The sequence below is a fragment of the Cnephaeus nilssonii genome (genome assembly GCF_951640355.1).
Source record: "Cnephaeus nilssonii genome assembly, chromosome: 9".
NCBI lineage: Eukaryota > Metazoa > Chordata > Mammalia > Chiroptera > Vespertilionidae > Cnephaeus > Cnephaeus nilssonii.
The window spans coordinates 52,777,869-52,800,365 of NC_137080.1; the positions used below are offsets into that span (position 1 = coordinate 52,777,869).

Below are 22,497 nucleotides of genomic sequence, written 5' to 3' on the forward strand. Positions count from 1 at the left end.
ACATAGCAAGCCCACAAATATTTTAAAATAGTGATACCTTCAAAAGAACCACCAGTTTGTACTAAAAGGGGACTAAAATTGCTCATATTGCAAAGAGGTTCCCAAATTTCCTTTCACAAGAACTGAGAAAGCTGAGATTTTTTAGCCTGCCAGTTTTGTGGGTGCTGACAAAAGATATGAACCTTTTGGGTCAGAGGCAAAGAATAGTTTATTATTTAGGCCAGAGCAAACAGCATGAATATGAGCATATTTATGTTAGTTCTTTGAACCCCAATTCCCACAGGATGATATGAAGAGAGCTGGATGACAACTGCACATGCAATGGGTTCCATCACAGGAGAGGAACTCTGAAGATGGAAAACCTGAACCGTCTGTATTGGACAGTAAGTATGCCTGACCATGTTCCAGAGGGAGACATCATCACTGTCTTGCAGGGCTAGAAGCAAACCTGAAAGCAGCACTCTCTCTACATTCCAAGGCTGTTCACTATATAAAAATATTTGGGAAAAAAAAAAAAAAGGTATTCCAGAGCAAAAGCAGTCACTGTCTCTACTTGTAAGATGTACAGAATGCAAAAGACCCATAGCAGTAGGCAGCAGCACACGTGGGTCATTCTAATGGAAAAGGAAGTATGCCTCAGAAGGCATTGCCAAGAGCTCAGAGAGTGAAGCCATGGCCTTGAAGGACAGTGGATTAGACAGCCAATCTCAGGGAGTATCAGAGAGAAGTAATCTGGGGAGCTATTTCCAGAAAGCAAAATTGAATTCTTAGAAAGAAACATTCTCTGCTCCCAGAGCAGGGAATCTTGGCAACATATGCCCAGCTACATTTCAAAATTGCTATGGATCGGTGACTGCTGGGTATCTTCCACTCTGTCCCTTTTGAAATGGGGAGGCCTATTGCAGTTATTCTGTCACTGTCTTACTATTCTATGTTGGAGAGGTGAGGACAGATAACTTGTCTTTTAAATGATCAACCTCTGGGACAAGAGGATCTACACGTAGACCTGATTTAGGTCATGAGATCTTGGACTTCAAAATTACTGCCATATTGGATGTGATTTTTGGATGTCCTGGGATAGGAGAGGGTATACTGTGCATGTGAAAAGAAGGTGGATAATTTGTGGCCAGGGGTGGACTGTGGCAGATTGCAAGTATAGCCATATGCTCTCCCTTCCTTGCCTCTTCTCTCTTACAATGTGACTTTGCAGTTTCTCCCATCATAGGCAGCATCTATTTCTTCACCCTTTGAATCTAGGTTGCTAATGAGATTTGCTCTTGCCAGTAGGACATGAGCAAACAAACATAATGCAGACAGGGATGTAAAAGGCCCCTGTGCATTGGGGCTTGTGCTCTCTTGCTGTGACTGGAACCCTGAGACTGCCATGTGAGCTAGCCTGAGCTAGTCTGGAGGATGAATGGTCACATGGAGAGGAACATAGAGACCCCATCTGATGGGCATGTGAGTGAGGTCATCTTATATTTGTTAGTCACCAGTCAATCTGCTAGCTGACCACAGACACAGAAGCAAGCCCAGCACAGGTCTTCCCAGCTAACTCAAGCTAGAATTGCCCTTCAGCCTTCATACAGAATTGTGGGGAACAGTCTATGGCTGTTTAAAGCCACAACATTTTGGGGTGATTTAGTATGCCCCTAAAGTAAACTGATACACTACTGCACCTCCAAACTCAGCACATAATACTCAGTAAATACTTGTTGATTTAATATTTATGTTAAAAGAAATATAAGAATATCATAACTACTTTAAAAAGTTCTGCTACCTGATTGAGTTTGTAAATCATTGTATTAGATTATATGCTCTATAAGTATAAGAATAAAAGTAATAAGATTAGATTACAAAAAGCTATTATATTCCTACTTGGTTTTAAAAAAACCACAGAGTTTAAAATATTTTTACATTTGATCCATGTAAAATGAAAAGAGAAAACAAAGAAAAGTGATGAAGTTTATTATAGAGAATATTACATAAGCTTAATGGGATAGATCTATTATAGAAGAAGGGTTATTTTTATTTATAAAATAAACAGCAACAACAATGACAAATCAGAATCAAGCATGTAGCTGCATACAGGAAATACTCTTGAAACTAACACAGACTAAAAGTTAGAGGTGCAATCTAAAATGAGCACTTATACTAGTGTGAAAAAATGTGCTGCTGTCCCTGACTAACCTTGTTTTGCCCTGACCGATGTCAGTGGCCAAGGAGGGTAAAGGTCCACTGGGAATGTAATGTTAGTGCTCTTTGCCCCTACACCATGCTGGAATTTTCAGGGAAACTGATGAAAAAAAAACCCCAAAAACCCCAAACTAGTGAAACTAAGGTTTCTTTATGCATTCCATTTTTAACACATTTAAGATAGAATTTCATTGTACAAATCATATTGATAAACACCTTTCAATGGCATTTTTGCTACTCCCACCATCCATGGGGACACCAGGAATCCAGTCCCTCTGAACCACCCCTAGTCATTGTACTTCTGTAGATGATAACCCCAGAATGATATACCTTGTTCTTTAAGCTGGTAATTAAAAACAAATAACAGCGAACAGTGATTTCCCATGTAGATGAAGGTATGTCAGGAACCCTTACTTCACACTCTGTTATACTGACCATGTGGTTCCCCATCAGTGACTCTGGCAGAAGTCAGAGGAATGTCAGTCTGACACAGAGCTGGGGGTTGTCTCCATGGTTGATCTTTGATTTCAGTCCATTGTGACAAATACCATACCATGCACGCCCAACAAATATAAATGTAAGTTGCACTTCACATTTTAGGGAAGTATTACCAAGTCTCAAGCTCTGACCTGTTGCAGTTGAGATCTGCTTTTCCTCTGGGGTGTCAGGACCTTAAGAGCAGAGAGCATATTGTGCTGTCTCTGGCACAAGCTCCCCTCACGGATGCCTACCTCCTGCACACACACGTTTTGCTTCTGGTGGAGGGAAAGTTTTCTGGAGATGGGTGGTCTCTTTAAAAAGACCTGAGGACTTTTGAAAAATTCTAAGCATAGGAGCAGCGTAGTTTCTGAAAGACCCCTTGGGCTGTAGTATAAAGAAGAACTTGAGTGTGTGGGTGGGGAAGGATTGGGGGAGGGCAGAGTCAGACACAAATAGAAGGAGGAAGAACAGCTACAAACAGACAAATAAAAAATATCTATTTCAAGGCCTGAACTTGAAGAGAGAGAAGATATTGGACTTAGGAGATGAGGGGTGGAGAGTGTACATGCCTTGGTATGTGATGAGATATGGGGGTGAAAGAAATGGTCAAGGTTGACTTCTGAGTTTTATCTTCTACATCAGGATATGTGCTTCACTGAAATTAGGAATATCAAAGGAGGAGGAGGTTCTGGGGGAGATGAATTTTTCTCTGGTTACATTAAGTTTGAAGTACCTATGGGATGTCTGGGGAGCAGGAAGTTATATAGATGTGCTTGCTATGTAGGGGAAATGGGACTTGGGGTAGATACTTTGGAATTGGAATCATAGGAGGTAAAATGGGTGATTGTGCCAGAAAAGGATGGAAGATTAATTCACCATACAGACAAAAACATATTCCTATACACTAGTGATACAAGGCTGGAAAATGCAATGAAAATGCAGATTCTGTTAAAATAGCAACAGGACATTAAATCCTTGGCTATTAATATAATCCACGACAAAGAGATTTATTTGAAGGCTCTATAAAACTCTAATGAGGACAATAAAGGCTGGCTGGAGTAAGTAGGAAGCTATAACATATTATTTATTTAAAAGGCTAAAAATAGTGAAGATGACAATACTCCTTAGGTTAATATATGGATTTCATGTAATGCCTATTAAAATCACAGCAAGATGCTTTATGGAAATTTATAAAACAATGGTGACACTCTTTTTCAAATAATCAGTGGGGAAGAATGCATATATGGATCAATATATAGAAGAATATGTATATAACACTTTAGATTATACAAAATGCTTTCACATCATCTCATTTCATTCTTATAATGACTCTTGTAATGATGTATGTTTAACTATTATCCCCATTTTAGGGTGACCTTAAGTCCCACCATACCTGGGTCAGTCCTGTTTTATGCGATTGCACAAATGCCCCTCTTCCATTTAATGTTTTTCCTAGATGCTTTCATTTTTAAGGACATGAAAATGTCCAATAGTTGCACTAAAATAATCTGGGATACGTTTACTAATAGTTGCACTAAAATAATCTGGGATACATTTGGCACCATTTCCATGCAGTACTTCTAGCCTCCTATCATGGTCATGTCCAGTTGTAAGCAAGGAGCATGTATAGGGAACACGATTCACACCTTAACATGTGTTAAATCTCAAAGATAAACAATGACAACACCCCACCTCCCATGCTTACTTGATGTAAAGTCACTAATACCTCCTTTTTAAGTGCAGCATGCAGAATGAGGACATACCAATAAAACAAAGTGCACCCAGGTTCTATAGATAGCTACCTATCCCTTTACTTTGGTGGGAGAAGTATTTGATGCTGCTACTGGCCCTGACCAGTGACTTGGTGTGCCACCTGGCTGCTCATAGGAGCTAGTAGCATGAAGCTACTAGGCTGCCAATTGGTGGGGTCAGTGGGACACTTGGAAAATTTTAGGTTCTGTATAATAAATGAAATATGTACAAGATATGAAGGCACAGCGGTTCTTCCATGGAGCATGTAGAGTATTCTGAATATTTCTTTAACAAAGGTTTGTCATTTAGTATGTGGAACAAATATACACTGGTTTATTTATTTTTTACATTTTTTATTGTGGCAAAATATAAGTAATATAAATTTACCATTTAAACCATTTTTAAGTGTATAGTTCATTGTTATTGAGCACATTTATGTTGTTCTGCAACCATTGCCCCCATCCATCTCCAGGACTTTTTCATCTTTCCAAACTGAAACTCTGTACCCATTAAACACTAACTCCCCATTATTGTTCTAAATTAATTTTATTTATTTTTTTTATTCCAAGTTTTCTTAAAGTGTCTAAAAAAACAAAAGCTGAGTGGCAGATTTTTTTTTCTGCAAAGATGGTTATACCACTACAGCCCATCCAACATGCCTTTTTAAATTATAATGTTGACACTCCTCCATTAAGGATTGGGTTTTACGTTTTTTCCCATTGAATCTCTCCTCTCCTCTCTTCTCTTCTCCTCTCCTCTCCTCTCCTCTCCTCTCCTCTCCTCTCCTCTCCTCTCCTCTCCTCTCCTCTCCTCTCCTCTCCTCTCCTCTCCTCTCCTCTCCTCTCCTCTCCTCTCCTCTCCTCTCCTCTCTCTCTTCTCTTCCTTCTTTCTTTCTTTCTTTCTTTCTTTCTTTCTTTCTTTCTTTCTTTCTTTCTTTCTTTCTTTCTTTCTTTCTTTCTCTTCCTCACCATTCATCCCTAGCCATCACATTATAAGATAGTACAGGTCCAAGTTAAAGTCATAGGGAGAGGCCATGAGTAGGTGTTCCAGCCAATAGTCCCTGTGAAGGTCACAGATGGCAGTCAGCATCAAGCGAATGAATGATTCTTCAGATGATTGCAGTCCCCAGCCTTCCAACCATGTTAGCTGACACTACTGAGTCCTGCTCAAATGGAAGATTTATAAGCAAAGTACATATTGTCATTGGTTTAATTAGTTGGAGTTTAATACATTTTGGAGTAATTAGTTGCTGAGTCAAGGAAACTGGAACAGGGTGTTAATGTATTGGCTCCATTGAAGACAAAGAACTTCACAAACTGTTAAATGATGCTCATTTTGTATCAGTGTCATCAGATACTTCAAATAGAAACAGGAGGAGTTCTGGTACAATATTTAGATGATTTCTGAACACAATCCTGTTCTGATCTTTGCCTCCATGCAGGTAAATGAAATCTTATCTTGGTTCCGAGTTCTAGTAACTGAATCATCAACTTGTTCACCCAGTGCCTTACCTATGTTTTGATAGGTCCTCTAGGAATGAGGCTCTGCTTATATTATCAGCCCCTTCATTTATGCTGCTACAGGCATTACCATTATTAACAACTACTATGGCCCACTTAGTGCACCACATATTTTAGTCCTTATTTTATAAATAGGAAAAATACGGCTCAGAGAGGTTACGAACTTGCTCTAGATCACATAAGCAGGAGGAAGATGTGCTTCCTCAATGCCAAAGCCCAGTCTTTTCCACAGTCTCATGGGAATCCTGCTTTGATCCCAGCACTTGGCTGGGTTCTGCTAACCTGATCTTAGATACCGTGCGGGTGGTTATCTTCCTAATGCTTCTGAGTGTTGTTGGATCTCTGTTGACAGGCTTGCCTATCTGTTTGTCATTCATCCTGTCACCTCTCACTGGACCTTGCAAATCTGCTGTCTGGGTTCTGCAGGTTCTCAGTGCTCACCTTTGCTCATCCCCAATCTCCCATAACTGGATGTTTCATAGAATTGAAACAGCACCAGGACAAGAAATTATAACTTTTGAGGAGAATGAACTTGGACCCACTCACCCTCCCTACAAAGCAGTACAGACAGATTGAAAAATCAAATGAGCAGTAACAACAGCAACACTACCACCAGTCCTTGCAAAATCTGAAAATAAACATACTAAATTTATCCTTGATGGGGATGAAATAAATTTATCTCTGTTAAAGAGATGAAAAAATTATGGAAAACAAGATGAATGGATTTGCATATGGAAATATTAAAAACAAGAAGAGCAAAAGAATACAGAATGAAAAGTATTAGAATTAATTTCTCATCAGAAACAAAGAAGGTTAGAAGGAAGTGGAATGACATAGTGAAGGTGCTGAAAGAAAACAGCTGTCAACTAAAAATTCTATGTCAAGCAAAACTATCCTTCAAAACTAGAGGTGAAATAAATGAATACATTTCCAGCTAAGTAATAAATAAAGGAATATGATGCTAGAACATTAATCTTACAAAAAGTCAGAAATCAGTCAAACTGAAGCAAAATTCTACCAGATGGTAACTTAAGTCCACAGGAAGAAAGGAAGAACATAAAAATGTTAAATATGTGGGCAAATATAAGAGACTGTAATAGTCTTTTTCTCTCTTTTCATATTTTAATTATTAAGAATGCCTGCTTAAAGCAATAATTATGATACTATATTGTTGGTTTTATGGTTTATATGATAAAAGATTGTCTATCTCATATATGCTTATATATGATATATAATATATAATTCTATATGAGTATATATGATACCAATAATAATATATAGTATGTATAACTATAATAACACAAAGAAATAGGGGAACAAATGGAGCTACATTGGAATAGAGTTGTTATATTTTACCAAAATTGTCAGTATTGATCTATAGTCAACTGTGATAAGTTAAATATGCACATTGTAATACTAAGAGCAATCTCTAAGAAAATAAGTTAAAAAATATAGCTAAAACATCAACAGAGGAATTAAAATGGAACACTAAAACATGTTTGTTTTGCACACAAAGGCTGTAAAAGAGGAAGAGGAATAACAAAAGATGAGAAGTACAGAAACAAATTGCATATCAATAATTATGTTGAGTGTAAATTGACTAAACATTCACATTTTTAAAGAGCTACTGAGCTACAATGTGTTGATGTGTCACAATTTGCTCAGTCATTCTTCTGTTGCTAAGAATCAGGTTATTTCTTACTATTATAAATAATGCCACTGTGAACACCTTATACATTTTATAGTTTTTGTTAGTTTTTGCTTGTGGTAAGTTTCATAAAATGGAACTAAATTGCATCAAAGCTTTATAGCTTTTGATCAGTATTGATAAATTGCTCTCCCAAAATATTTAAGAATATCTGTTTCTGAACAGATCTATCAACAATCTATAATAATAAAAGGGTAATATGCTAATTAGACTGGACGTCTTTCCTGATGAAGCGGGGGCCAGAGGGAAGCCAGCCGGGTCCCGGGTACTGGAGGGAAGCTGGTGCCGGCAGTTGGGGGAAGGAAGGCCTACTCTTGCACGAATTTTTGTGCATCGGCCTCTAGTACTTAATAATTATTTAAATAGATGAGTAATGGTAACCTGAAGTTACTTAAATCAGCATTTGTTGCATTGTTATTGAGGCAAGAAGCATTTCTGTCCTTGATAGTTTGCTGCCTGTATTTACATATGTGTAAACTAGTTGCACAACTATTTATTAGGTGGACTATGGATATTCATTTGTTTTTCTCAATTCTATTATAGTAACGGAAGTGAGTAGACTTTAATATTTTTTAATTTCCCCCATATACTAGCTATATCAGTTCATTAAATTAGCTTAATAATAACTCCTTGAGAGAAGGGACACTTAAGAAAAGATCTTGAAGAAAGCCAGTATAGTAATAAGTGAAAAGTTGCTCCATGTCCTTCAGAAGTTCACCTTGGCTCTCAGGCCTTTCAATCTCTTTCTGAGAAGAACTTGGCAAATGAAGGGGCCCTACAGCTTTCTGCCTGCCCCAAGGGCTCTGAGGTGAAACAGAGCAAAGAGGAGCTGTTGGAACATTGAGCTGGAGCATCTTAGGTGGGAGGCTTAGATGAGCTGGAGATAATTGATTAGTCAGGGAGGTTTTAGTGCCAAAGCATTAAAAATAACACAATGATAATGCTTCCTATTAGCAGACGTGGTGTTCTAGATGGATCCAGAAATAGATTAAAACTCAGGTCAAGTGAGGATCTCTGAGTTTTCTGAAGGAAAGCAGCGGGAGAGAGAAATTTGTCTCATGCTTAAGACCTACAGTTCCCTTTCCCCCCAGAGATTTTAAGGATAGCACTGCTTCTCAGCCTTTTCTACTCTGGGAAATGTTTCGAGTCATACTTATGGGGAAGTGTCTTTAAACCAGGGGCCATATAGTTTAAGCTCTGACCATCACCTTAGAACTAGCTTCCTACCACCCATTGTATTATCTCACCACGCGCACTATAGATATTTCGGGAATGAGATTTACAAAAATTTAAATTTTGATGATGAAAATTGGATAATTCTCAGATGTAATAGTTTCTGAAGCATAGTATAACACATCATTGAACATCACAGGGGATTTGAGATGAATAATAATTGGATGTTACTAAGTGCAAGGCATTTTGATAGTCAGTGATGATATAAAGATAAAGCATGGCACCTGAGTAGCTCATTCTAGTTTTTAACATCTTTCAGGGAGACAAATCCTGTACATCTTTTTGTGGGAGTTTGAGGAGACTCTCAGTAGGAGGGGCCCTTGGGTGGTGGGTGATGCTAACAGTTAATGTTTCTTGTTTGGATAAAGCTTACTTTGTAAAGAGCCGTGAGCATCGAAGATCTGGGTTCTATCCACCCCTCCCCACTAGACCTCTTGACCGAGTGGGCCTGCCTGCAGACACAAACTGTCCCACCCCAGGGCAGTCCCAAGGGCTCGGTTTGAGAGGAGGTGTCCAGGGGAGAACACTGGCAAGCCGATTTGACTGCACGGCCATGCATTCTACTGCTGTTATCATTTTCATCCTGTCTGTCTGACCTCCAGGTCTATACCGTAAGGAATTCTATACCTGGGCAGGGAAGAAAGGGGCTTTTGGGTCTTCTCATAAGTCCTTTCCTCTAGGAAGCTCAGAGGCAGACGTGTGATTGTCTTACAGCCAGTGCATAGGATTTTAAGATATGCCTGTTTGTATCATTCCTGGCTTCCTCTTATGCCCCGATCTTTATTATTCGCCTCTTCATTTCTGATCTGGCTCTTATTTATGTTACTTTGTACTTTCTGTGCCCTTGTAAGATGCCTTATGTGCTTTCTGGAACCAGGCAGGGTATAAACACATGAATAAATATAGCACGCACCTGGCTTACAGAGCCTCTGGCTCCACATCGCGTCTCACTGCTTCTCAGCCTTTTCTCTTAATCCGAGGGCAAGGTGATGGGCTCCGTGCCTGTGTGGGATGGTGCCCCAGGCACTGCCATTCAGGATTTCTCTCAATGCTTGGCTTCTTCTTGCTTAAACAGCTTGGTCAGGATTTCTGCTCCTTTGTTGTCTGTCCGTAATCTCCTGTATTCTGCTTCTCTGCTGCCTACCTCTTCCTCATCCTGAGTCTGGACTGTGCTTTCTAAGGTCTATAGTCTCTGCATTCCTCTGGCTTTGACTAACATCTCTGGATATAGCCTCTAGACTGATTTCAATGCTACTTTATAGCCCCAGGGAGGCAATATGATGTGGTGGTTTTGGAGTCATTTGGATTTGGGATGGTACAATCATCCATCATCCATCCATCCATCCATCCATCCACCCATCCATCATCCATCCAATATTCCATCTATTCACCCACTTTATATCTATCTATCTGTCTGTCTATTATCTATCTATCTATCTATCTATCTATCTATCTATCTATCATCATCTATCTATCTATTTGACTTCCATGTGCTACATACTGAACTAAGTGCAGGGGATAGAGTAGTGAGCCAGAATTGGAATCCTGGCTTTACAGAGTTTGCAATCAAGTTCTGTGAATTTGAATCCAACCTCTGACCCTTGCTAACTATAAGAAATTAGGAAATTATTTATTTTTTTTGAGCCTCAGGTTCTTAATATGTAAAAGATGGGTTGTAATTCCTATTGCATCAGGTATTTCAAGAATTAAATGCAATAATGTATGAAGAAACACATGGCCCAGTAAGCACTCCACAATAGCAGCTATTTCTATTCGATGTCTGATCACACACAAAGGTGGGGCCTCTTTTATAACTCTCCCGGATAGTCTAGGCTGCCTCTTCTTCACCTGTTCCACCTGTCAAACTACTCCTGTTTGTACTTATTTTCCAGAAATTTGCTACAATTTCTCATTTACTGGTGACTCCCTATTTCTGTTCTGTTCCCTGTGATGGATGTCTTCCTTTTTGTTTTTATATTTGAAAGACAGAACTACCGTTTGCAGTCAACAGTAGTACCCTGACTTGCAAAACAGATGAACCCTACCAAACTCATGACAGGTAAGACAAGCTAGGCTCCAACTGCTTTAACACCAGTGACTGTGTTACTAGAAACCCTGTGGACTCATGGGTTTCTAAGAGCATGACCATTCCAGCAACTGCCTCATTTCCAAGTTCTGACCGATCCCTCCTTACACACGCATTTTAACTTCTACCTAAAGCCCTTCCCTAAACAAAGTCAAGGAGGTCCCTTCTGTGCTCTGCCAGTTTAATACATCACGTTGCTGGTGGTCTCTGGAAAGGTGGGCATTGGCACATTTATAGTTTGATGGTGGTGGGGTTCTCCCAAGAGGATGGCAGGCAAATATATGTGTCTAGCCTGCCATCATGACCCAGAAGTCCCCTCTAACACTTTTTAGCTGATGAGATAGCACAACAAACAAACAAAAAATCCTAATACATGCAGGGTGACCTCCTTTGCCTTTGTGCCCACCGGTACATCAGTTGAATGATTTCTCTGATGGGAAAAGTTCAGGCGGGTGAGGACTTTTGAGTGGCAATCGGAGGAGTATCACCAAACTCTCCCCCTTTTACTTTCCCCGTGCCCCGAACCCTGCCACTCTCCCTACCATGCCTGTACTGGATGCTGGCCAAACGCACCATCTTCAGCAACGACATAAGTGTGAGAGAGAATGGCCTGGCTAAGGGGCTTTTCAGGGAGCGACTGTGGTTTCAGGTTTAATGAGAAACATGAAAGCGGATGAACTTGGAGGCAGTCTCGGTCTTTCACACAGGTTCCACTTGCCAGGGTCACAAATAAGCTTCTGTTAGCTTCAAAGATTATGCTGGTTGTCTGATCTCTCAGCAGGCCTGCCTGTTGTTGTTTCAGTGACTGCGAACATGATCTGAATGTTTGATACAAAAGGCAGCAGTGGGTGGTGGTACACTCGGGCAGATCCTCTCCGAACAATTTAGAGGATGAATTTGATCCACTCACACGTCTTCTCCATGGCACAGATAGATGATCTAGAGGACTCCTGTCCCTTCTCTGAGGGCTGTGCTGGTGAGTGCAGCTGACTCACTGGTAATCATTGCTGGAGGAGCCCATGGCTGTAAATCTGAAGTCAGTTCTCAGGAAGCTAGAGCCATTAGTATTAAGTAGTAAATGTGGCCTGAAGCAGAGTGCATATTCGGCTCACAGTTGCTGGTGTGGCTGTACCAGTTATCACACAGCTTCTGTGCCAGCTAGCCAGCAGCCACTGCCCTGAGTCCTGATGTCCCCTGCCCTTCCCACCACCTCCCAGACCTGTGGCACCTGGCAGCAAAGGCTAGCCTGGCACAGTCGAGCCCAGGACCCTGCCCAGCTCTAACGTGCTTTGCCAGGCCCCATTCCACCTGTTATTGACCATTTGGAATAACGCGCCTGGTTAAGTATTTTTGATTCACGAGGAGAACATAATGAGAATTGTAAGCCTAAATAGTAGAACCCTGGGTGGTGGTGAGACTTGAGGGACACCCTTGCATGCACTGCATTGGTGGCTGACAAAGGAAAGAAAGTCAACGAGTTCTAGGAGTTCCAGTAGGGAGGCTGCAGCGATGGGGGGAGGGGGCCGGAGGAAAGGGGGGCCTTCAGGAAGGAGTAGGATGGAGACAGAGCCTCCTAGGGTAGCCTCAAACAGGAAAGGGACAGAAGAAAGACAAAATACAAGGATATTTTCATGAAGTAACCAGAAGATCTGTGCTTCGGCAAAAGAGGCTGAAGCTCATTAGCCCATTGGTGGTCACATTTACTACTTAATACTAATGGCTCCACTGTTCCTTCCTCACTCCCCACTTCAGCCAGCGGCCTTGTTGGCATGCCTGGACCCAGTCTGCCAGGCACCTGCATGGCTCCCTCCTTCATGTTCTTAGGTCTTTCTTCAAATGTTACTTCTCTTGCAGCCTCCTTCCCCAAATTGCCTTACACTTGCACATCTATCCCATCCCCCTTTCTTGCTTCATTTCTCTTCTTAGCACTTATCACCATCAAATGTACTACACGTTTGGCTCATTTATTTGGTTTATTTCTCTGTCTCCTTTACTATATAATGTAAGCTCTGTGAGAGGCAGAGAATTTTTGCTCTGTTTTGTTAACTGTTACATCCCTGATACCCAGAGGACCAGATAGTAGGTGCTCAGTAAGGTTGAATGGGTGAATGAGGAACAAATGACTCTGTGTCTAGTTTGCACTGGGCACTGCATTCTGCCCCATGCTTTTCCCATGGAGCACCCTATCAGTCCTCACAGAGCTGCCTCAGATGTGCATTAGGGGCTGCCTCCTCCTCCTTCTACATTTGTGATGTGAATTAACATAAGCTCAAAGAGCCACACTGGGCTAGAATCTATGGTACTGGACTCTAGCATAAAAGGCAAAAACAAATGGAGCTCATGCTCTAGTTGGGTGGACGGGAGTGTTTGAATTCACCCAGTGCATAAAGCTCTGGCATACTTTCTGGGCTCCTGGGGTAAGCCCATCCTAGTGCCTCTTTTTCATTTTGTTTTGGCCTGACGAGGGGCGAGCGAGGGTGAGAGTGAGGCATCACCTCAGGTGTAAAATTTAAGGGGGCACCAAAAATCTCAGATAGTAATGCAATATCTTAAAATAAAAATTAATACAAAAATCCATGACGAAAAAAATATCAACCTTTTAAATAAAAGCAGAATTAGTATTACTGTTTCTTTTGCCTCAAGTTGCATTATGGCTGTGAATGTGGTAGCTCATACCAATGGTCAAATGAGAAGTAAAGACCGTAGGTGCTTGGGTAGTTTATGTTCAAGGTAAATGTGGCCTCTTAAGCATTTTTAAATCTGGAGTAGAATTCAATAGGGCTGTCTATTGCGCAGATATATACACTTGCATCTCTGCACTGGAGAGTGTGGAGGCCAGAGTGCGCATGTCTTGCAAGGGGACGCCAGAGGAATGATGTGATTGTGTAAAGCTTAGTTTGTGGTTTTCAGCTCAGTACAATGAATATCAGAAATCCCACCCAGGCAGCATTTTTTTCTTTACTTTATTAGATTATTAAAATTTAAAAATAATCTTATATTTTTTTGTGACAAGTGAAATAAAAAAGAGACATATAAGGAAAATCTAATTACCTCTTTCCTACTCTACCCCAAATCCATTTCCACCAAGGTAATCTTTGTGTCACTCTTCTCTCTGAGCATATGTGCATATACATATAGCTTGGTTTATTTAGTGTTTTTAATAAAAATGAATCATATCATACATATTACTTTGAAATTTTTTATTCTTAATAATACATTGTGGACACTTCCCTAAGTCCATACCTGTAGATTACTTTTTAAAATTAAATTTTATTTATTTTTGTAAAGGGACTACAGAAAAGGGACTACCCTTTTATAAAGGATAAAAAAATTAAGAAAGGAAAAAACGTTATTCAATGGAAATTGTGTTCCTTTTTCTCCTATTCCATAAACCCTCATGAACCCTCTGCAGTGCAATCACCATTATCAGTAATATTTTGAAACCTTACAGAGCTATTCTATACATGAAAACACATGCTTTCTATAGCAGGTAGATATCTTCCCACACTGTCTTCACTGGCTCTTTTACACTTAATAATATACTATCTTGGAAAGTGTTTCATATCACTAAATTCTTTTCTTATTATTTTGTTTGATTCTTTTTAAAAAATATATTTTTATTGATTTCAGAGAGGAAGGGAGAGGGAGATGGAGGTAGAAACATCAATGATGAGAGAGAATCGTTGATTAGCTGCCTCCTGCACACCTCCAACTGGGAATGGAGCTGGCAACCTGGCCATGTGCCCTGACCGGGAATGGAACCACGACCTCCTGGTTCATGGGTCGATATTCAACCACCAGCTAGGCTGTTTTTTAATTTTTGTACAGTAGATTTTCCAAAGTGGGATGGCTTGCTCAGGAAATCTGTATATTTTAATTGTAATAGCTCTTGTCAGGTTACCTTTTCAAAAGTCTGAAGCAATTCCCATTCCCACCAGCAATGGATGAAAGTGCCTATTTCCCTGTACCCCTGTTATTATCAGTTGTTATTAGTGTCTTGAATTTTGAAGTGACAAATGGTATCTTCTTGTGGTTTTAATTTGTATTCATCTCACCACTAGTGATGTTGAGCATCTTTTAATATGTTTATTGGCTATTTGCATTTCTCTCCCATGCATTGCTTTTCTATATCTTTGCCTATTGTTCTCCTGGATTTTTGTTCTCTTTTTCATCCATTTGGAGGGATTCTGTGTATTATCAATATTAACTCTTTATTTGTGATGAACACTTTTCCCAGTCCCTTATTTGTTTCTGTGCTTTGCTTATACCTTTTACTTAATAACTTAAAATTTTAGGCTGTCAAATATATCTTTTCACTTATGGCTTTTAAGCTTTTTGACTTTATAAAGGTCTTTCCACTCTTTAACATTTTCTGTAATGGGCCAAACAGCAAATATGTTAGGCTTTGTGGACTGTGTGGTCTCTGTTGCAACTATTCATTTCTACCATCATTATTTAGAAGCAACCATACACAATATTTAAAAAAAAGTTACAATAGAAGGTGGTGGCTTGCTGCCTGTAATTGGTTGCCCTCTGTGTTAAGGCGTAAATCAGATGATGAAATCCTTTGCTAAATTTCTCCAAAGACTCTCAATATCACTTAGAAGATTAAAAACCAAAATTATACAGTTATCTGGCCCTCATTACTTCTCTGATTTCATCTGCCACGCCTTTCTCATTGGTTCAGTCTCCTTCAGTTGTTCCACTTCATCTCTATTACCTGGATCCACCAGACAAACCCTACACCAGGATCCCTCCCTCTTTGCACTTATTTCTGCCTCTGCTTAGAATGTTCTTCCCCCAGATATTTGCATGGATCTCTCACACGCTTTTTTTCAGGTTTTATCAAATGAAGCATACAAGGAAGCCCCTTCTTGGCCATCTTATTTAAAATTTAACCCCTGTCCTCACACATAGTTTCTATTCCTCTTACCTCTTTTTCTCCCTTTGCACTTACCACTAACACATGTATTTTACTTATTTATCATGTTGATTGTTTTTTTTTCTTTTACAATGTAAGCTGTCTTGTATCCTCAGAACTAAGAAAAATTTCTGATATAGATAAGGGCTCCCAATACTTTTGTTGAATGATTGAGCACATACAATAGAGAGGGGAAGCTAAAGATACAAAGAGAGAGGTTATCATTTCAAGAGGAGAGTCTTTGAGAATGAGAGATAACTGGTTTTGATGGGGGCAGAGATAGTTTTCCATTGGAATAAGAGAAGAAAGGAGTACCTTTGCAGGTTGGTATATACCAGGCTTTTTCCACCTTGACACTATTGGCATTCTGGGCTAGGTGGTTATTTCTAGTTGGGGGTTGTTTTATCCATTATCTAATATTTAGTAACATCTCTTCCCTCTACTTACTAGATGCCAGTAGCCCCCTTCTCCAGTTGTAACATTAAAAATGTCTCTAGACATTGACAGATGTCCTCTGGGGGTGACATTTCCCCTGGTTGAGAACCAGTGGTCTATATATTTACATTAGGAAGGAAGGCTTACTGAATCTTATTCTCTCAGTTAGGTGTAAGATGAAGACATCAGCTGAGAGTTTGTGGAAGAAGGAGTAAGTGCTAGTCTCAGAGTGGAAAGAGACAATGGTGAATAAGAAATAGGCTTACCTGCTTCCTGGCCCAAGAACATGAAATATGGGGGAAAATAGGCTCTTTTCCAGAAGCCTGCAGGACAGGCAATGTTCTCTGTGGACATCCATTCAGAGATTAGGTTTCTGACTGTAGATCAAGAGTTTTAGAGAGTTCAGTGAAAGAATTTAGGAAGAAGGGGAGAGGTGAAGGGTTGGATGGGATTAGAACTTGTTCAGTGTAGTGTAGACTTGAGAGACCCCATAAAAACTGATAATGGGAAGGCTTGTGCTTATGAGGGAGACTGATATGAAACAGGTATGTGACATAGGTTGGGACTAGTCCCGAAAACTTCATCGAACATTGGAAAGCTGTCAGTTCAGTATCACGATCCTGAATACTTTGCTTGAAGTTTCCTGGAGGAGAGATCAGACCTCTCATGCTTTTAGAGCTAATATTATTGAGATTACTTTTCTATTTTTGTTTTGAATCAGTTACCACTAAAATAAAGAAAAGCTTCACATTTTTGTATATTTATGTTATCTTTAGCCTCTTTACCAAATTCCCTTATTTAGTCTAATAGTTCCAATGCAGTTTTTTAAAGTTTTTTATTTATGCAATTATACCATATGCAAATAAGTTTCCCACTTTCAGTGGGATCAAAGCCAATAAAGTCTCAATCTGAGACCCATTTCTGAAACTTCCTTCATTAAGTCACCTCTCTCATGGTTAAAGCAGTTACTCTGTTCAGCCACCGGATGGCAGGGACTCAGTATGTCTGTGTTAACTCTGTTGCTCTGCAGATCTGCCAGAGATACTAGCTGAGTAAACTTTCCTACCATTAGAAAAAAGCTATCTCTAGCAAATTCAAGATATAGGCCTTTTTTTTCAAAACCAATAACTATCAACTAGCTGTAAAAAGGCAACTGCAGATCATCTCTTATATCAAAGTAACCAAAATGACTGTTTGCTCAGTAAGAGGCCTTCCTGCTCTTATGGTCCCTCAGCAATTTAATGACTTAAAAGATCATTTACAGCAGGCAAGAACTTTATGTTTCAAGTATTCCTGCTTCTTAGACAGGGTTTAATTTTAGATCATCTCCAGATTTTTCTTTTGAATATTTGAGATTGTTTCCTTCTATCCAAACTGAAAATGACACTAATCTTATGAAGTCTGTGACTGTTTCTCTATTTCCTATGCTCCACTTGATAGTTTGACTGGAGGAGGAAGAGTACATTTCAAAACAAGGTGTCCCTCCAAGTTCCATTTCTCCAATACAATATTGAAAAACTTAATTCAAGGACATCACCCAATTTTTTACATTGAAATGGATGGAATGAATAATTGGCATTAGCCACACTGGGACCCACAAAACCAGGAATACAAAAGCAAATCCCATTGGATTCTTACAATCAAAAATAAATTACCCAAAACTACATATAAAATTTATATTATCTGAAAAGAGTAAATATAAATACAATTTTATTTACATAAACAATTGCATTTTTAATACAATGAAAAGCACAGAATGTATGCCCTAAATTTCTCTCATTTTATAGCAGGAGTCAGCAAACTTTTTCTATAAAGAGTCAGTAAATATTTTAGGTTCACTCTATAGCAGGAATCAGCAAATGTTTTCTATAAAGAGTCAGTAAATATTTTAGGTTTTGTGGGCCATACAGTCTCTATAACAATAACTCAAGTATGTTGTTGAGTACAAAAGCAGCCCTAGACAATACATAAATGGATGGGTAGAGCTGTGTTCCAATAAAACTTTATTTACAAAAACATGCAGTGGGCCAGATTTGATCTGTGTGTTTTCCAATCCCTCCTTTATGGAAACACTAAAGGCCCGGTGCACAAATTCGTGCATGGGGTGGGGAGCACTTTGGGGATCAGGCCTAAACTGGTAGTTGGACATCCTCTGAGGGATGTAGCAGTGTGCCAAGTGGCAGATGGCCAGGGAGGAGTCCAAGTCCAGGCCAAGGGCTGCGCCGCTCACGCTTATCCCGGCCTGCTGTGCCTGCCACCACTGGTAGCACCACCGCATCTGTGGTTGCCAGTCATGAGCCCGGCTTCTGGCTAAGTGGCACTCCCCCCTGTGGAGGGCACTGAACACCAAGGGGCAGCTCCTGCATTGAGCGTCTGCCCCCTGGTGGTCAGTGAGCATCATAGCCACTGATCGACTGGTAGTTCTGGTCTTCTGGTCATAAAGGTCGCTTAGGCTTTTATATATGTAGATTTTTCAGTGAAACTCTAAGGATGTGTTGGACTTTAGACAGGGTGAAAGGACAGGTATACAGTCAGTGAAGTCAGACAATGGATCCGGGGGCTCATCAGGGCCCAAAGAGTGGGTGTCTGTGGGGGACAAGTCCACATTTTATCTCAGAGAGGTGGTTGTGAAAATGGAACTAAAATCTAAAAGTAGGAAGGCATAAGGCAGGGGCAGGCCGTTGGGATCGAATTCCTCATCTAATTTCCTTGTTACTGTGAGAATCATGCTGCTAATTATAGTGTCCAGGAACTGTTTCCAACCCCGTCTTTTCCTGGGAGTAATAGATTATGCGTAGTATAAAAAAGTGCATTTTGTCCGGTCTGTGCTTCCCAAAGGAAGCTCCTAAAAGAAACTGACACCAGAGAATTTGAGCGTGAAGGTTTCTTCTCATTAAGAGAGTCCCAAGGGCCTAAGAATAATAGTGTAATAGTGCTGTTTACAGTCATGGCTAACCTTTCACCACACCGAGGGATCCTAATGGGCTTTTATTTGGGTAGAAAGAGAAAGAAAAGGATCTATTAGCCTCTGATAAGAAGATGGTCTTCTGACCCAACATAAGAGGGAGGTCAGAGGCCTCGGAGGCCAGCACCTGAGCACATGGCCCCCATGGCTGTCCAGAGTATCAGGGGAAGGAACTGCCTGATATCTTCACTTTTACACATCTGGGCTCTGGGCAATGCCAGGCACATAGAATATGCCAAAAAATCATTTATAGAATGAATAAATGAGCTGGTTGGATAAAGAAAATAGTTAATTGGGACACCAATTTCCCTCAGGTTTCATGGTACAGAGTGAGAAGAAAGAACTTAAGACCAATGTCATATAGAAATTAAATCTCAAAGAATTTTGGGGTTTGGGTCACATCCTTTCTTTATCATGGATCCATCTCTCTCCACTTAGTTCACCATGAACCCTCCATTCTTGGAACCCAGTCAGCACCGACTACCTACTTTGCTCCTTTGTGTATTAAGGAAGTGTTCAGGTTAGCCTACCTTATTTATTTTTTTCTTTTTTTTTGAGCCAGATTCCAGGGTACAAAGTAGAGTAAAACAGTTTACACCCTCAGGAACGCATGGTGTAATCTAGCTATGCCGTGTGTCTATGTCTTTTCTCCCCAGATACCTCATAAGCCCCTTGATGACAGGGACCCCATCATTGCTTTTTTTGAATTTGCACAGTAACTAATGTAGGGCTGAGGATTAGCATAAGGAATCATTGATTTCAGTTGCCATCAGGCCACTTCCCAGCCACAGCTCTGAACCAGACTGAACACTTTTGAACTGCCACTCAAGCTGGGAGAAAGCTGCAGGCAGAGTGAGGTGATTCCAAGTGCACGGTCCAAGTGTAACTTTCCCTCTCAGCTTTACCTTCGAGTCATCCTCCTGCTCAAAGCAGCTTCAACAGTCCTGTCTCCTCTCTGTTTCTGCACATGAAAGATGGGGCTACATGAACCCTGACACCGTGTAGTTTTTATAGTGCTCTGAAATTCTTATATGAAAGGATTTAGGCAAAATAGGAGCACAGATATATATATATATATATATATATATATATATATATATATATATATAGAGAGAGAGAGAGAGAGAGAGAGAGAGAGAGTATTATGTGCTTTTATCTCAAAGCCTTTGCAGTTTAGAATTTCAGTTGGGAAATAAAATCGCCCCAGGAATGGAGAACTGTCAGCTCCCAACACAGTTAAGAAAAAGGCAAGGCTGACTTTTGGTGCCCCTCCTCTCACTACGGTAGTGAGCACAGCTACACCGACCAGAAGCTCAGGGAGCCCAGTGCTTGCCCGCTCCTTACTGCAGCAAGTTCCAGGTTACTGGTGGCCAGATGGCTGGTGCAGTTTAGCTGTGGGGAATGTCACAGACACTTCTATCAAAAGAACCTTCTATGCACACTGGGGAAGGTAAAATCCTTGGAACACGTTATATTTTTGTACTTTGTTTTTAAATAAAAACTCTAGAAGAAAATATTGGCAGTAAAATCTCAGATATCTTTCGTAGCAATATTTTTGCTGATATGTCTCCTAGGGCAAGAGAAACAAAGGAAAAATAAGCAAATGAGACTATATTAAGCTAAAAAGCTTCTGCACAGCAAAGGAAACCATTAACAAAATGAAAAGGGAACCAACTGTATGAGAGAGCATATTCATCAACTAGAGGACCGGTGCACGAATTCATGCACCAGTGGGATCCCTTGGCCTGGCCTGCGGGATCATACCAAAACTGACTCTCCAACATCCTCCAAGGGGTCCTGGATTGCAAGAGGGTGCAAGGAGGAATGCCTGATCAGGGCCGGGAGGGATGTGGGAGGTTGGCCAGCGGGAGAGGGACCATGGGAGGGCTCCAGGGCCTGTCTGGCCTGTCTCACTCAGTCCCAATTGGCTGGACCCCAGCAGCAAGCTAACCTACTGGTTGGAGCATCGGCTCCCTGGTGGTCAGTGCACATCATAGCAACTGGTTGACCCATTGACTGTGTAACCCCTGGTGGTCAGTGCACGTCATAGTGAGCAGTTGAGTGGCCTTAGCATATCATTAGCATATTATGCTTTGATTGGTTGAACGGCCAACTGGCCGACCAGACACTTAGCATATTAGGGTTTTATTATATAGGACGATACATCTGATAAGAGGTTAATATCCAAAATATATAAAGAACTCATACAACTCAACACCAGGAAGACAAACAATCCAATTAAAAAGTGGGAGACACTGCCAGGAGCCCAGCCCACCTGAGGCCTCAGGAATGGAAACATCTGAACCATGTGCCAGAGACCAGCTCCCGCCACCTGGGTGGTGGTGGTGGTGGGGGGGCGGGGGGTGCGCGCCACCATTTCCTATGGGCGGAGCTGCCAAAGGTGTCATCGCAAGACCAGCTCGCGGAAATGACCGCGTCCATTCAAGGGCATTTTGAGTCACTGGACCTTGCAGAATATGCTAAGAAGCAGCCATGGTGGAGCAAACTGTTCAGACAGGAAACTGGGCCCTTGGCTGAAAGTATAGCATTGCAACCCAGCTGTTAATCGGAGGTGTCACTGGATGGTGCACAGGTTTCATATTCCAGAAGGTTGGAAAGTTTGCTGCAATAGCTGTGGGAGGAGGATTTTTTTTCTCCTTCAGATTGCAAACCATACTGGGTACATCAAAACTGACTGGCAACGAGTAGAGAAGGACATGAAGAAAGCCAAGGACCACCCGAAGATCCGCAAGAGTAACCACTTACCTACAGAGGTGAAAAGCAAAGCCGAGGAGATGGTGTCATTTGTGAAGAAGAACGTTCTAGTGACAGGTGGATTTTTCAGAGGCTTTCTGCTTGGCATGGCATCCTAAGGAGGATGACCTCACTTCCCTTAATCCTGATTTTTGCACCTAGACCAGCCTCTTCACTCCAACATAGGACATCTAGTCTCCTCTTGCTCCTCGTCCTCTTCTCCTGTGCCTTCCTCCCTGCTGTCGCATATCTGAATGGCTTCTATAGGCATCTGTTGATATGAACTGATAATGGCCCTACTGTGAGCCTCAGGACAACAACGGAAGAGACAATAGACTACCTGTCCTCCCATAACACTTCCCACTTGACTAAGCTGTAAGTCAGGAATGTTCCTTTCCCCCCAACATGAGATACTTACTAGCACACAGTGCAAGATGGCTCACGGTG

General features: G+C 40.9%; 1 pseudogene across 1 annotated transcript; it reads left to right on the forward strand.

Annotated features, from left to right (window-relative positions):
• The first annotated feature begins 13,625 nt into the window (after positions 1-13,625).
• LOC307105697 (FUN14 domain-containing protein 2-like) lies at positions 13,626-22,169 on the forward strand (annotated as a pseudogene). Its single transcript has 2 exons — positions 13,626-13,677; positions 21,612-22,169. The product of its transcript is annotated as an FUN14 domain-containing protein 2-like (transcript).
• Positions 22,170-22,497: the final 328 nt, after the last annotated feature.